This window comes from Branchiostoma belcheri, unplaced genomic scaffold (assembly GCF_001625305.1).
Source record: "Branchiostoma belcheri isolate BF01 breed outbred unplaced genomic scaffold, Haploidv18h27 scaffold13, whole genome shotgun sequence".
NCBI lineage: Eukaryota > Metazoa > Chordata > Leptocardii > Amphioxiformes > Branchiostomatidae > Branchiostoma > Branchiostoma belcheri.
The window spans coordinates 3,592,057-3,606,204 of NW_017802713.1; the positions used below are offsets into that span (position 1 = coordinate 3,592,057).

The 14,148-nt window shown below is 41.7% G+C and overlaps 1 protein-coding gene, 1 long non-coding RNA gene and 1 pseudogene across 2 annotated transcripts in view; 2 read left to right on the forward strand and 1 right to left on the reverse strand.

Moving 5' to 3' along the window:
• The window catches only part of LOC109463787 (cytochrome P450 3A21-like), a 12,804-nt gene extending 12,628 nt beyond the window's left edge, over positions 1-176 (forward strand). Inside the window, exon 14 of the mRNA XM_019760649.1 lies at positions 1-176. This exon is cut by the window's left edge and continues 1,106 nt beyond it. The gene's annotated coding sequence lies outside the window, so the exon portion shown is untranslated.
• A 1,990-nt stretch (positions 177-2,166) lies between these two features.
• On the reverse strand, positions 2,167-4,168 carry LOC109463727 (annotated as a pseudogene).
• A 7,798-nt stretch (positions 4,169-11,966) lies between these two features.
• Positions 11,967-12,570, forward strand: LOC109463856. Its single transcript, XR_002139844.1, has 2 exons — positions 11,967-12,272; positions 12,459-12,570. It is a non-coding gene; the product is annotated as an uncharacterized LOC109463856 (long non-coding RNA).
• Positions 12,571-14,148: the final 1,578 nt, after the last annotated feature.

Here is a 14,148-nt window from a genome sequence, read left to right on the forward strand (position 1 = left end):
AAGGTGTAATGTGGTAACACTCTTATGAACTGCTCGACAGCTACATTGAGTTGTTCATATGCGATTTTGTAATTCATATTTTATGGTCATTGTCCACGCTATGTGTATCATTATGGTGCTGTAATTTAGAAATAAAGTGTTTTCATGCTATACATACCAAGTCTGTTGTTAAAAAAATTGTAGAGTCCATTCCGCGTCACCGAGTGGGTTTTTTCTCCATGTTTCTAATACGTTTGAATTATTTAGAAGAAAAGAATACCCCAGTAACAAAAGTTCTAAATTTTTCAAAAATTTGAAAATGAAAATTTGAATATATTTGAATTCATTTATATATTTCTGAAACATTTTGAATGTGACTGTACAAGGATCTCTTTCTTTAGAATAAATTTGAACTACCCATGTGTTTCTTTCACAATTCGAAATATTTAGAACTATTTCAAACAAATAACCAAATGGTAGATGTGGGTAATTGCCCCCATAAAAGTGGGTGCTAATCCTACTCTTCTGTCTTCCTCTGTATATTTTTAGATTTCACTGCTGGACACTGGTGGCTCTTTTGTTGTAAGGCATCAATGCCTGACGCCCAGGCAGTCTACCCTGTACTCCACAGGGATGTGTGAATTACTTCCTTCCCATCCCACTGACCTATTTACAAAATGTTAGAAATAATTCGAAATAATGGTAAAAAATGGTAGAGTGCTGTTAGAAATATTTAGAAACTATTGGAAATGTCATAATCCACATCAGGAATATTTCAAACGTTTTAGAAAACCAGGGAATTATTTAGAATATTGACAAGATGTTTAAAATATTTCCAAATTATGAAATTTCTTAGACAAACAATTACAAAGAATTCAAAACATTTCTAAATAATGACAATAACAACCCACTCGGTGACGCGGAATTGACTCTATCCTTGAGCCACAATCTCAACATAATAATGTACATCCTTCACGAACAATAAACTAAATGCATGTAGTAGATACTAATACGTTTAACATCATCAGGAAACAACATGTTATTAAAATGCATCTAACATTAGATTGTTATAGTAATAGCCAACAAAGCTATATTGCTAAAATTTGCATTATGGTTCAAAAGAGAAAGTAAAAAAAAATTTGGTCACTTTTTGGTTAATGGATGAAAAATAGATTTCTATATGCAGATGCTAGACGTTTATTAATGGAGATACACAAGCTATGACTGCATATAAATAAAATTGTCTGTAAGACCTATAAAAAGAATGCTTTTTCACGGCAGCCACTATGGTTTGGGGGTAAGAGGCTTTAAGTATTCTTTTTTTTGTATCTCAGCGTCAAAGGTTGTAGAATGAAATACACTGAAGGCTAACAAATCAACATCTTTCTACTAAATACTTCATACTAATATTTTACTATCTTGCCCAAAGTTGTAGCATGTAAAAATAAGCTGTTTTGTGTACTAAGGTTCTACAACCTGCTGCTATTAAAAGTTTCTAAAATCATTTCTTTAGACTTAATAGTTAATGAAAAAGACTCAAAATGCCGTATTTTGTCAAACAGATAAGATTATTCAAAAGAAAAGCCGTTATTGTTTAAATTGCCCCAGGGTTGACAACATTCTTTCTTGAAACTCATTTCCTAAAACCATAGGATATGAGTTTCTAGAAGAAATCACCCGCAGGGAAAAAGGAAATTGTAATATTTCAAATAATAACTACCGTCTGGAATTCAATAGCTGCTTTTTATAGTCAAAAACTACAAAAAATCTAAAAGGCGAGTAGGTCTTAGGTAGTGTGACGGTAGCACGTCGACAAAACGAACACCAACTCTGCTGAACCACAATTTTCACAATTTTTGTTGGATGTTTGGTTAATCTTGCATCAGAATTTTTCCTGTTGCAGACGATATACTTTCCAACATAACATTTGAAATGACGGGATGTTAACCTTATAGACGCAAATAGGATCCTATGTAAGACATTTAGCCGGAGTGCTGTGTACAATACGATTCATGTAGGTGCAGTTTGTTCTGCCGACGTGCTTGTGACGGTGGGGAGGGACACACGTCGTGGTGTGTTACAGGTTCCCTTTCCTGGGATCTCCCATGGCCAGTAGGTGTTAGGTAGTGTGTCGGTGGGGAAGGACACACGCCGTGGTGTGTTACGGGTTCCCTCGCTTGGGATCTCCCATGGCCAGTAGGTGTTAGGTAGTGTGACGGTGGGGAGGGGCGCACGCCGTGGTGTGTTACGGGTTCCCTCCCGTGGGATCTCCAATGGCCAGTAGGTGTTAGGTAGTGTGAGGGGGGCGGGAAGCACGCTGTGGTGTGTTATATGTTCCCTTCCCTGGGATCTCCCATGGCCAGTAGGTGTTAGGTAGTGTGACGGTGGGGAGGGGCGCACGCCGTGGTGTGTTACGGGTTCCTCCCGTTGGGATCTCCAATGGCCAGTAGGTGTTAGGTAGTGTGAGGGGGAGGGGAGCACGCCGTGGTGTGTTACGGGTTCCCTCCCGTGGGATCTCCCATGGCCAGTAGGTGTTAGGTGGTGTGACGGTGGGGAGGGATGTACGCCGTGGTGTGTTACGGGTTCCCTCCCGTGGGATCTCCCATGGCTTGTAGGTGTTAGGTGGTGTGACGGTGGGAAGAGACACACGCCGTGGTGTGTTTTGTGTTCCCTCGCTTGGGATCTCCCATGGCCTGTAGGTGTTAAGTTTTCCATAAGCAGTAACAAAGTAGTGTCTTGCTTCCCTAGGCCTTCCGTACGTTTTAGCGAGCCAGTGATCCGTAGAATAGACGCCTTTGCCTTTGTACATTCTTTGATTTTTCCGGGACTTTGAGACTGTCGGAAGTGACGGTTCTGCAGCAGCGGCATAAGGACTGATAGGTTCATCCTCAAGACTGACTGAGACCGCAAAGTCTGATGGCTTGACAGGTCGGAGAAGAGCAGGCAACGACCACGACGACGCCGACACAGCCTGACGCCCTCGCCTCGGGAGTGTGTTATGCTTCTTAAAACGAGCTGAATTTGCTTCGTTGTGGAAGGCACTGTTCGGGATCTCCCAGTAGATGTGCGGCAGGGCAGGCAGAGGCCGTTGAGCGGCAGCTATGTGGTCTGGGATCTCAACGTATGTGTGTGGGAGGGCGGGCAGAAACCGCTGTGCAGCTGCTGTATTGTCCGTGATGTCTGAGTAAATGGGCTGGGTGCACGAGGCAGAGCAGAGGCCTGAGGGCAGTGCCCTACACGAGACAAGGCGCAGGCTTTTCCTGGGCGCGAGGCGACCACCGGCATCTGCGGTTAACAAGGACCTCTTGCTCCTTATCTTCACCAGGCAAGCTATAAAGGCGGACGCTATCAGAAAACCAACCACACCTAATACGTATGCGGGGGTTCTACTACCGACAGAGGGGTTGATAACTCCTTTTGGTTCTAACAAATCCTGTCCATGACTACTGGTCTGAAGTGGGTCGGTAGTTGATGTAGACGTAGATGCCATTACAGACTGGTTGCTGGATATATGCTTCTCTGTTGTATGAGAAGGCGTGACACTTTCATGGTCTGTGACGTTTTCATGGCATAGTTCACGGGGCTTCCTTGGGACTTGTGGGATGGTGAAGACCACGGGAGACGGATCATGCACGGAGACCAGAATGCAGGTAATTTTCCCGATGTGGGCAGTGACAGCAGTTGATTCGTATACATTGAAGAACACAATTGCCATAGATGCATCCCCAACTCCCACAGAAACAATCTGAAAGCCCAGGTTACCTCTCAAGACTGTAACTCCTCGGTTCTGTTCCCAAACCAGCCTGCAATGATCCCCGGTGTTCTTAGCCAGTTCGCTATCACCAGCGAGGACGACAAAAGGCGGTGGTACGACGGGGAGATGTCTTTCTTCCATTTCCGGCCTGGTGGTACTCGCGGCGACGCCTGCCTGAACTTCCCAATCAAGAGAAAGAATACGGGGACTGACTCCGCCAGTCCTGACACTGAACATAAAGGAGGACGCACCTATCCGGATGGACTCAATATTGATGCTAAGGCTCCATGACATTCTCTGTGTTCTTTGATCATCTCCTGCCGTCATCAAACTGTTCCCACCGATATCGAAGCGCAGCTCTAGAGGTGGCAACAGATCCCCATCCAGACAAGACAAATCGTTCCCGTCCAGGAAGAATTCCGACACGGCCGGCATTTCGTGAAATACGGTTGGAGGGAGGCTGCTGATATTATTATCGCCCAAGTCAAGCAGAATAAAGTCAAGGACCCCGTAGAACCAGGTAGGATCTATGTACCGCAGTTGGTTACCCCTAAGATTCAGACTTACCAGACTTGTCAAGTTTTCGAAACAGCCTGGGTCAATCTGTGTTATACTGTTGTGCGCCAGACTCAGATCTAAAAGATTTCTCAAGTCAGACACCCAACTCTGTTTGACACGAGTCAGCTTGTTTGAATCAAGGCTCAAGCGGTGGAGGTGCAAAAACCCAGCAAAGGTGCCGTCCTCTACGTCTATAATCTCAGCTTCTCTTAGGGATAAAGTTTCGACTAAAGAGCGGTCAAACACTGAAAGCTTCTCTGCTGACAGAACACCAAAAGGGTGCCCCCTTATTGAGATATGTGGCAGTGACTCCAGTTCACAGGGTTCAGCAGGGATAAGTGAGGCATCGGCAGAGGCGTTTGTAACGTCTCCGCACCAGATACACATGTACAGTAGTGTGGGGTCCACCGGCTCAGTCTGGGGTTTAAACTCACAGTCCTCCCAGTGTGTAATTACCTTACAGCTAGGAGGACGAGAGACTAGCCGAGGGTGTAACAGAAGCCACCAGGGCCACACAAACCAACATCAACACGGGAGTTCTCATTCGAAGAGCCGTCGGTTACAAGATCCCTAAGAAAATTCCCGAAGAGTTGGGCTCACCTTGTATAAGCTACGGGATGTTTACACAGGATTCTTGTCTCTACTTGTAGGGAAGTTTCGGGACAGGAATCTGCATCAGAGAAAATAAAAATCATAGTTAAGGTGGCCAAAGAATGGCAAAGTGAACTTTAACGAAATAGCATGTTAAAAAGTGTATATGATAGAGACTAAAAATACAAAACGTTAATTAAGCCTGCTGTAAATAGGAGTGCCAATGTGATGTCGGCAAGTAAAATTTATTGATATTGAAAAATATTAAAAAAATACTGAAATTGTTGTAATAAACAGCATTGAACTTGAGTAGGGTTTAAATGTATAATCAACAGAATACTAAATTCTGAAAATGTAAACATTTTTCAAACGCTGCCTGACAAGTCATATTCAATCAAATTCACCCGCGATTGGTTCAGCATTCAACCGATTTTTACTAAAGGAGATGTCTATTATTATAATAAACAATTTAGTATAAAAAAGTTATTCTTTTCTGTTTAGTTGTAATTATTGTTATTTCTTATTTCATAAGTAATTATTCTTATACAATATAATATATAATAAATAATTTCTACCTAATTGCATTACAATTTTTCGGATTTAAGAGTATATATCCTTCCTAATCCTGTTGCCGACTTCCTTCAGATCTAGTTCCGTAAACCTCATGGGCATCCGATACAATTTAAGGGCGCCAAAAAGAGATAAAAAGGAATATTCTGGAAGTAGAAATCTGTCTGATATAGACATTTCTAGCATACCTGTATATATCTTGAAGGCTTTGAAAAAGCCCTACAACGATCTTTAAAAGAACATTTGTATTTTTTAATAAATTTCACAACCAGCCTATAATACAAAACAGTGAAACGTTTTTCTTCAGTATATTATGCCAAAGAATGAATTAAACTCATTTTAGTAAAAGATTGACAATAAATATCTACATCAAATATTGACGTTGAAAATCCATTTTTGATGGTCATAAATCGATTTTGGTGCCTTTGAAAATAAAATTGAAAACGCAAGACTAACCTTTTTGACGCAGCAAAAACAGCCAATTGTAGCTTGACAGGCCTTTTCCTTCTTTAATCTTAGCGACGTTTTCTTCACAGCCGAGTGGCCTCCACCGCCTGCATGAGCCTCCGTTATAGTGATGATCAGACACGCAGATTATTTAAAGGCAAACAACAGGATGCTATTGGTGGAATGATGGGGGAAACGAATGATGTTAATGCCTGAGGGCTGTGGATATTGCATCTTCCTGGTATTCCGACCAATTTCCCATGGGGATTTTCAATCAAGTACTCTCTACCGGTAGTTCATTATGGTGGGGGAAACGCACATCCTGACATCGCTTTGTCAGTTGGGTAACGTCCCTGGTGATCCCAGAAACGGTGTTTGCTATTTAGAATTATAGTGGCTACAGATGATGCAGAGTATCTATGTTGAGGCCATCTCAAATCTTGCCATTGCTTTGTCACTTGGCAACATGGGTATGGCCTAGAGGTGCCCTTGTTATCACAGAAAGGTCGTCAGCTATCATTAAAAAAATTGTACATAGTGTGGAATATCTATGACAATATTCCAGAACTTCAGACTTCCAGATAAAAATAAAGAGTTAAAATACAGTACAACTGTAAATACAATACAAACTAGAAAGGCCAACATTTGCTTCGGAGCAAATGTAATATTTCACTCCATCTCCCTCCCCATACAAAAATAGAAGATTCTGAATAAATCATACTGCAATTATACAAGGACAAGCTTTTTGAATCTCGACAGATATTTACAAAAATGGCACTTGGCAATTATCTCCCTTATTTTTTTACAAAGATACAACGACAAGCACTTTAAATCTCGACAGCTTTACTTTACACTTATCTCAATCTCAAGTTATATATTGCAGGTATCTAAATACTACTAATGACGAAATTGCAACTACTACTAACGGTAGCAAAAGTTCACGGTCTGAGAAACATGGACATGTTCGTGGAACTATATATTCACGGTGGTGACAGTTGCAGGAAAAAGAAAGTCCAGGATTATTTCCTAACTGTAATGATAAGTTCACGGTACAGAGGTGACAGTGAAACCGTGAACATAGACCTCCCGCTTGCGTTACGTTGCGGTACAGTGAAAAAAAATTGGGAATTACAGTAATAAATTTACAGAGTATGTTTGCTTAGTTTCCAGATGTTTTGTATCATTGTCGTAAACTTAGCTTTAAATTAACGAAAACCGATGCGCGCACAGATGCCATCCATACAATCAAATCAACATGGCCTTAATTATTAACAATCACATAAACTATGAAGCCATACATTGAATAAGCTATACATATAATATGATATATATATTATCATAACCTTTATTTTTAAAATCATGCCAGTGAGCTAATTGCATGTACAGAGTGAAAGAAAGTAAAGTAAAGTAAAGCAGTAGAATTTCTGTACTAGCTGTGATCGTACTTCATATGATTCGTCCTCATCGTCATCATTCAATGTGGTCTATCTCTTGCTACTAGTGACTGGTAATACCTCTGTAGATTCTTCACACTGGCACAGTGCCGTACTCCTTCTCTATTGTCAGCTCCATACTTTTGTGACAACATCAAAGTGATTTTAGTTTTTATGTTGAAAAATACAAAAGACTAACATTCTAAGTTATTGACATTCTTGAGTAAGAACAATCAGTTTTTGAATGTTAAAAGCAAAACAACGAAAAGGAAATAAAAATGTTGAAATTGTTAAAATGCAGAATTGTTAAAATTGTTAAAACTGATAAAATTGTTAAAACTGATAAAATTGTTAAAAATGATAAAATTGTTAAAAATGTTAATATCCGATGCACTGGGGTTCGAACTCACAATTTCTGGGATTGCCACCTTGCGCGTTACCAACCGAGCTAACTCGGTGCGATACACATCACTCACTGCATTGTATGTCATATAAAGTAAACAGCATGGCAGTATCGATCGCTTCAAGGCACCAAGACTTTCAACTATTAACTACGGGGTTTCCTTCTTTATCAGGTTTGCTTTTGAACCACCTTGATATTACTTAACTATCAACCCGGCTAGCAGAAGCCGCCGGCTCCTTTGATATTACAGCCGCTCCCTGTCCAATCTTCGACAACAGTTGGGCATGCAAGCCCTCGACGCTCGCCAGGAAACCGTCTCGCGATGTTCTCAACAACAACAAACGAACGCCTGTCCACTCTACAATTTTGGTGATTCTTCGGAGATCGATAACAGAACCTAGATAATACTAGTTGGTAAAGATTGCGGAAAATTGTTGATACCGTGGCGCGCGCGCCGACGATACACATTACGTACCGCGTAACTTTTTTGTTTACACGCCGGGCACAGGTCATTGACCTCCAACTTGCGTTGTTCCAACAGAGAAGAGCAAAATGTCTGGCTCCCGCAGAACGTACCGCACTCTCCCGCTGGACGTACCGCATTCTCCCGCAGAACGTATCGCACTCTCCCGGAGGACGTCCCGCACTCTCCCGAGGGAAGTCCCGCACAGCGTCCTGCACTCTCCCGCAGAACGTCCCTCGAAAATTGATGCGTATTTCGTGGCCTGTGCTGTACCTACCAAAACACTTGAGTTCATATTGTCAAAATGGAATGGCTTTGAACAGGTGTTAATTGAGTTAATCCAATCAAATCCAACAGCCAATCAGCAAGAAGAATAGATTGGTCTGCGTTAGGTTCATGCTTGCATGCCCATATATGGGCATGCCGCCGAATTCCTTTCTTATTACGTCACGCGCGTACGCCCCCACAGTACTTTCCTATGGGGACCGTTAAAATAGCAAATAAAACGATTGTAAAAGCTTGTATCAAAAAAATTTAAAAAACGCCTAGGGGTATTTACCCACTCTACCTCTATACGAAATTCCAGGTAATTTCTCCCAAAAATGAAGGAGTTGAATCAATTTAAAGAAGTGGCAGGAGGAGGAGAAGGAGGAGGAGGAGGAGGAGAAGAATCATCAGTAAAAACAGTATTTCACTCCATACTGAAGTATGGAGTGAAATAATTAGTACAAAGGATAACATTTGTACAAACGGGGTCGTGTGGCGTAACGGTAGCGAGTTCGGCTCGGAGCCAAAAGGTCCAGGGTTAAAATCATGCACCTGTCACCAATCTAATGCCCTTGAAAAAGGCAATTTACACGACTTTTCTCACTTAACTCAGGTGGATTTAAGTACCTAGGATGCCCCTTGGATAGGACGTTAAATGAAAGTCCCGTGTTTGGGGAGAGCCACACCCACCAAACAAATACTGAGTTGTTCAAACTTACATTCTGGTCTCAGGGTTGGCATCTTGAAGACGTGATATTCACAATCATTCTACAAATGTGGTACAACTTAATAACTTTTCATCTTATAGAACACACGAAATCTCCACATCCCAAATCATCGACACTTCAATAATGCTGTTTTATTGAGTATAAAACATAGATTACAACCAAACGTAGTATTGTGAAGCAAATCTACAAGTCAATGGGTGTAGGTATGAAGTCTGATTCAATATTGAAAAATTATAAAAAACAAGACATAAAAGATTTCAAACCCCTTAAAGTAATACTATATAACTAATGTATATATGATAATCACAACGACAGATGGAACTATCAGATATGAAACAAACAGCAATGTTAGGAGTAACACCGCTAGAAAACGATGGGCGATGCCGCAATCAGAATTCAAAATAAAGGGTACCCTTCCCCTTCCTGAAAGTTGTTAATGGTCCACAGTACCTTCTCTCCGCCTGCTCAACAGAATTTATTACATTTCATGCTATAGATAAATTTAAGTTCATCCTAAAAGGTAATAACCCTTACTGTGTACAAATAGGTAAATGTATCAAAGAATGTTTAGACCTTAGAACAAGTAGTATTAGTTGACACATCTATTGTTTTGTACGTAGGATATTTTAGTTGTACCCATATATATTCGTCTGTATATCTACATGTCTTAGACCTTACGAAAGTCGCTGTACTTTTGTTGTGTCAATAAAGTTCTTCAATATCAGCTGTCAGGTCAGAGACCCCTTCGCACGCCTGCGTTTTATGAAAGCCTAGTCTTTTTTTTAATTAGGCCATGTTGATTTGATTATATGGATGACATCCGCGCGCGCATGAATTTTCGGCCGTTTCCAAAAAAAAAGTTTTAAACCATACTGTAAATCGTACAAAACGGTTGCAAAATGAGCAAAAATATGCCGTAAGTTACAAAATTAAAAACTATACCAATGTCGTAGAATGCCAAAATCAATCGAAAAAAGACTAAATTGTAAAGAAATGAACTTAAAGACTAGATTATTCACCAAACCATACTCTGTGCCATTTGTTAAACCTTCAAAACCACGTAGATTTCATAATGAAAACAACTTTTTTTTTGCAAAACTTTCTTTTTATTCGCACGCGCGCACCAGTTTTGGGGTTCCCGGAGGATGTCATCCATATAATCAAATCAACATGGCCTTATCGGGACAGACAACACTATGTTTGACTCCTTGTCTGAATCATGGCCGGTATAAATCGGCATATTCTTTAAAATCAGCCCAAATCATAACCCATTGCCAGCCATGCGGGGATACCCAAAAGCCTTACTAATATTTTGTTTCGAGAATAGAAAGCAAAGATACAAAAAAAAAATAAAACATATTAAGCGCATCAACCGGAGGTCACAATTCCCACATTGGGCATGGCCGGGAAGCATTTGGGAACGAAAAGCACGATATAAAGGGAAACAAAAACAGAAAAGCCTTTAATAATAATCATGGACACTATTTTTGTATATTCTTGATATGAATTGTTAATATTTTGTTCATACAAACAGCCCGGCCGGGTCCCTGTTTGGAAATGTGACCTAGGCATAACATAACCCGGTTCTGTGGAAGGGCCTTCCGCAGAAGGGAGTCGCCTTCTCGGGGGTAACAAACCAGACCGACAAAGTACTTATTTTTTTTCCGTGTCTTGTGTCTAATACACGTTGTCTAATATCATTCTTATATACAAAACATGGTACTAATTATTAATCAAGTACAGTAACACCAACTAATTATAATAATAAATCGACCACTGCACACGGAGTCATTATATATATACACGTGCCACGTGTTACAAGATTACTAAAAAACCTCACACTTAATAAAGCCGGCTAGTATATGTTAACGTTAGGGATTGATAATGGGTTTATCGTAGCCATAAAAATTATAGTTATAATTCAATGTGATATACATGTGCCCCCCAACAAGTTAATAAAAATGCATACAACAGAAAGGGACAGTAACGTATATTAATATCTACACCGCAAACATATTACAAACCGTGCTGTTGCAAAATCAGAAAATGAGTCTTTTACCAAACAAATCAAAATTCGGAAAACCACAATTTGAACCAAAAAAGCTATATTCTTCCAGGTTACTTTCCCATAGAATAACGTGTTGCTATAATTAAACAAACAAAAAATAAATTTCATAGAAAAAAGGATCAAAATCAATGTAAAAGTATAATAAGGAAAATAATTTCTTATTATTCTCCCTTCAGACCCTTCCGGAACACACGAATATTGTTCATAGGAATAAGAAAATCTCGAAAAAAAGATATAAAACAAGTTGAAAGGCGTTGTAAGTTTTGTAAGACGTTTGTACGAAACAAACTCAGTAACCTTTTCCTGTAAAAAATAACTAAACGGCACTTTCAAACACACGCATCGGTTCCAAATGGACCCAAATTAGTCACAAACGGATAATGCTAAAGGCTATAGAATCTGATGTTACCTGGAACATTTCCAATGCGGGAAAACTAGATTGATTTTAAACGTCAGCTGTTGTTAATGCCTTTTTCCAAGTACGTTCATCTTAACCTTCTAAAGAATAGGAATAAAATGTCAGTGACGTAAAACACCTTCTGTGTTTCTCTTTATTATATTTCTTTTATGTCTATCGATTCCCTTCCTCCCTCACTCCACCCCCTTTATTTCCTCCTTTCGCTCTCTCCTTTCTACATCCCTTCATTCACCTATCTATTTCTCGAACCGAGGCTAGTTCAAATCTTTGTTGTTGGAGCTATTTACACTGCGCTGTGATTGGTTAAATCCTGCATGACGTCATTACCCCTTTAAATATGAATGCCAGCCAGGCTAATCACCATTGCGATCATTGGAAGCCTCCGCTACGCCAGCTTGGAGCGACGTGCTAGTGCCGGGCGTGCCCTCCCAGCCCTCCCACGTTTTGCAGCAATGGTCTTCGGTTTGGGTGTCGGTGTCTTCCTGGCGAGTCCAGCAGTTTGGAGGCTTCCACGACGACTCCTTCGGTTTGGAGGAGTGCAGAACGGTTTTTGCTGTCGTTTTGTGTCCACGGGTTTTTGTTTGTTTTCCCGAGTTGGTATCATTTTGTTTTTGGAGGGAATGCGTTGCACGTGGTATTGCATTTGTTACTAACTGGTTTTGGGAAGTGAGCTTGGCAGATGAATGTTGTTTTTTCTTTGCTGCACTCTTGAACTTTTAAGTGGGTAGAAAAAGAGATATGTGGTGTCTGTTTGACGTGTATGTGTTTCTGTTTTTAAGATAACGTCGCAGATTCGTAGACTTCCCGCACCAGCTGTGTAGAATCCAGGACAATGGCGACAGCTGTAACTTCAGCAGGACCAGCGGACGCACCTCGAAAACACCTCCTACCCGGTACAGGCGGACTGGTTTTGGTCGCTGACGTTAGAGAAGCAGAGGCCTGTTCCTGAGTTCCTGAAAGAGAAGGTTTGGGTAGTGCGAAGTACAGGACGTGGTTTGCTTTTCTTTTCCGACAGTTTTTGTGTGGGTTGTCTGTAAGAATGTTGGCGGCAGTCTCGCACCTGGGTCATTTGCATTTGAATGCGTGGGTGTCTGTTTGAGCCAGAATTGATTATTAGTAGTTTGTTTTTTTCAGGGTTTCTTTTCTGAGTTTTCGAGGGTGGTTTTAGCCATTTTGTAAAATTAGCAGGGGAGGTTTCCCGAGCGGTGTTCCTTCGGCTTCGTGCCCATTAAGATCGTGTTGCGGGTTGCCCTCGCGGTGGAGGCGCGCTCGGGCGGGTAGTGTGGTAGTAGTGTGAAAGGTTTTCACGGGGTTAAGAAATTGCAGGTTAATAAGCAATGTCGTTTGCCCTTGCAGTTATAGCAGCACAACAACCTCGTTTCCCAAGCGGTCAAGATGTGGGAAGGCAGCAGCAGATCCCACAACCTCAGTACCCGGTACAGCAACGGGTACCTACCACATTTTGCAGCCGTGATCTTCGGCCCGGGCTACGGTGACATCCCCTAACGAGTCCAACAGTCTGGGGGTTTCTTGGCCACTCCATTGGGCTGCGGAACGGTTTTGGTGTCGTTTCCGTTGTTTGATTTTCAGTTTTCCAGAGTTTTGGTAACTCGTTTTGTCATTTTGGCGGGAGCGTGTTGCACGTGGTACATTTGCATTTGAAATAATTGGTTCCGGGTGTGACTTTGGCAGATAAGCGTTTCTTTGTTTGTCAGGAGGGTTGGAAACTCGAGTGCTAAAGCCTCCGGTACTTTGTACCCTTAGATCATGGAGTGGTGATGCCCTCATGGTGTTGGCACATTCGAGTGGGTAGTTAAAATATAGTTGGTATCTCTGCGTGACGTGTTTGTGTTTGTGTTTTAAAGGTGATGTCGCAGACTACAAGACTACCCGAGCCATCTTCAGCAAGGACCAACACCAGGGAGACCAGTCACTCCAGTAGGCCCTACTCCAGCAGGACGAACACCAGCGGGGTTTTATACAGCGCAACGTTTCTCGGGCGATGTCGTAGACTCCAAGACTACCCGCGCCAGCAGTGCAGCACCCAGGACAACGGCGACAGTTGACTCTTTAGCAAGGACCAACACCAGGGAAACCTCTCACTCCAGCAGGTCCTACTCCAGCAGGACCAACACCAGCAGTGTTTACGGCGCAACATTTCCAGGGTAGGTGGAAACACATCTTTGATGTGTTGTTGCGTCGACATGTTAAATTGATCGTCGATGTTGTCATGTGAGTGTCTCTTATGCACATTCCACGTGCAGACACTCAGTGGCAAGCAGTCGGACGGATCCAAACATGGCGAGCGCTGATGTGTTGTTGCGTCGCATGTAAATTGATCGTCGATGTTGTCATGTGAGTGTCTCTTATGCACATTGCATGTGCAGACACTCAGTGACATGTAGTCGGACGGATCCAAACATGGCGAGCACTGATGTGTTGTTCCGTCGCATGTAAAGTACGTAATCG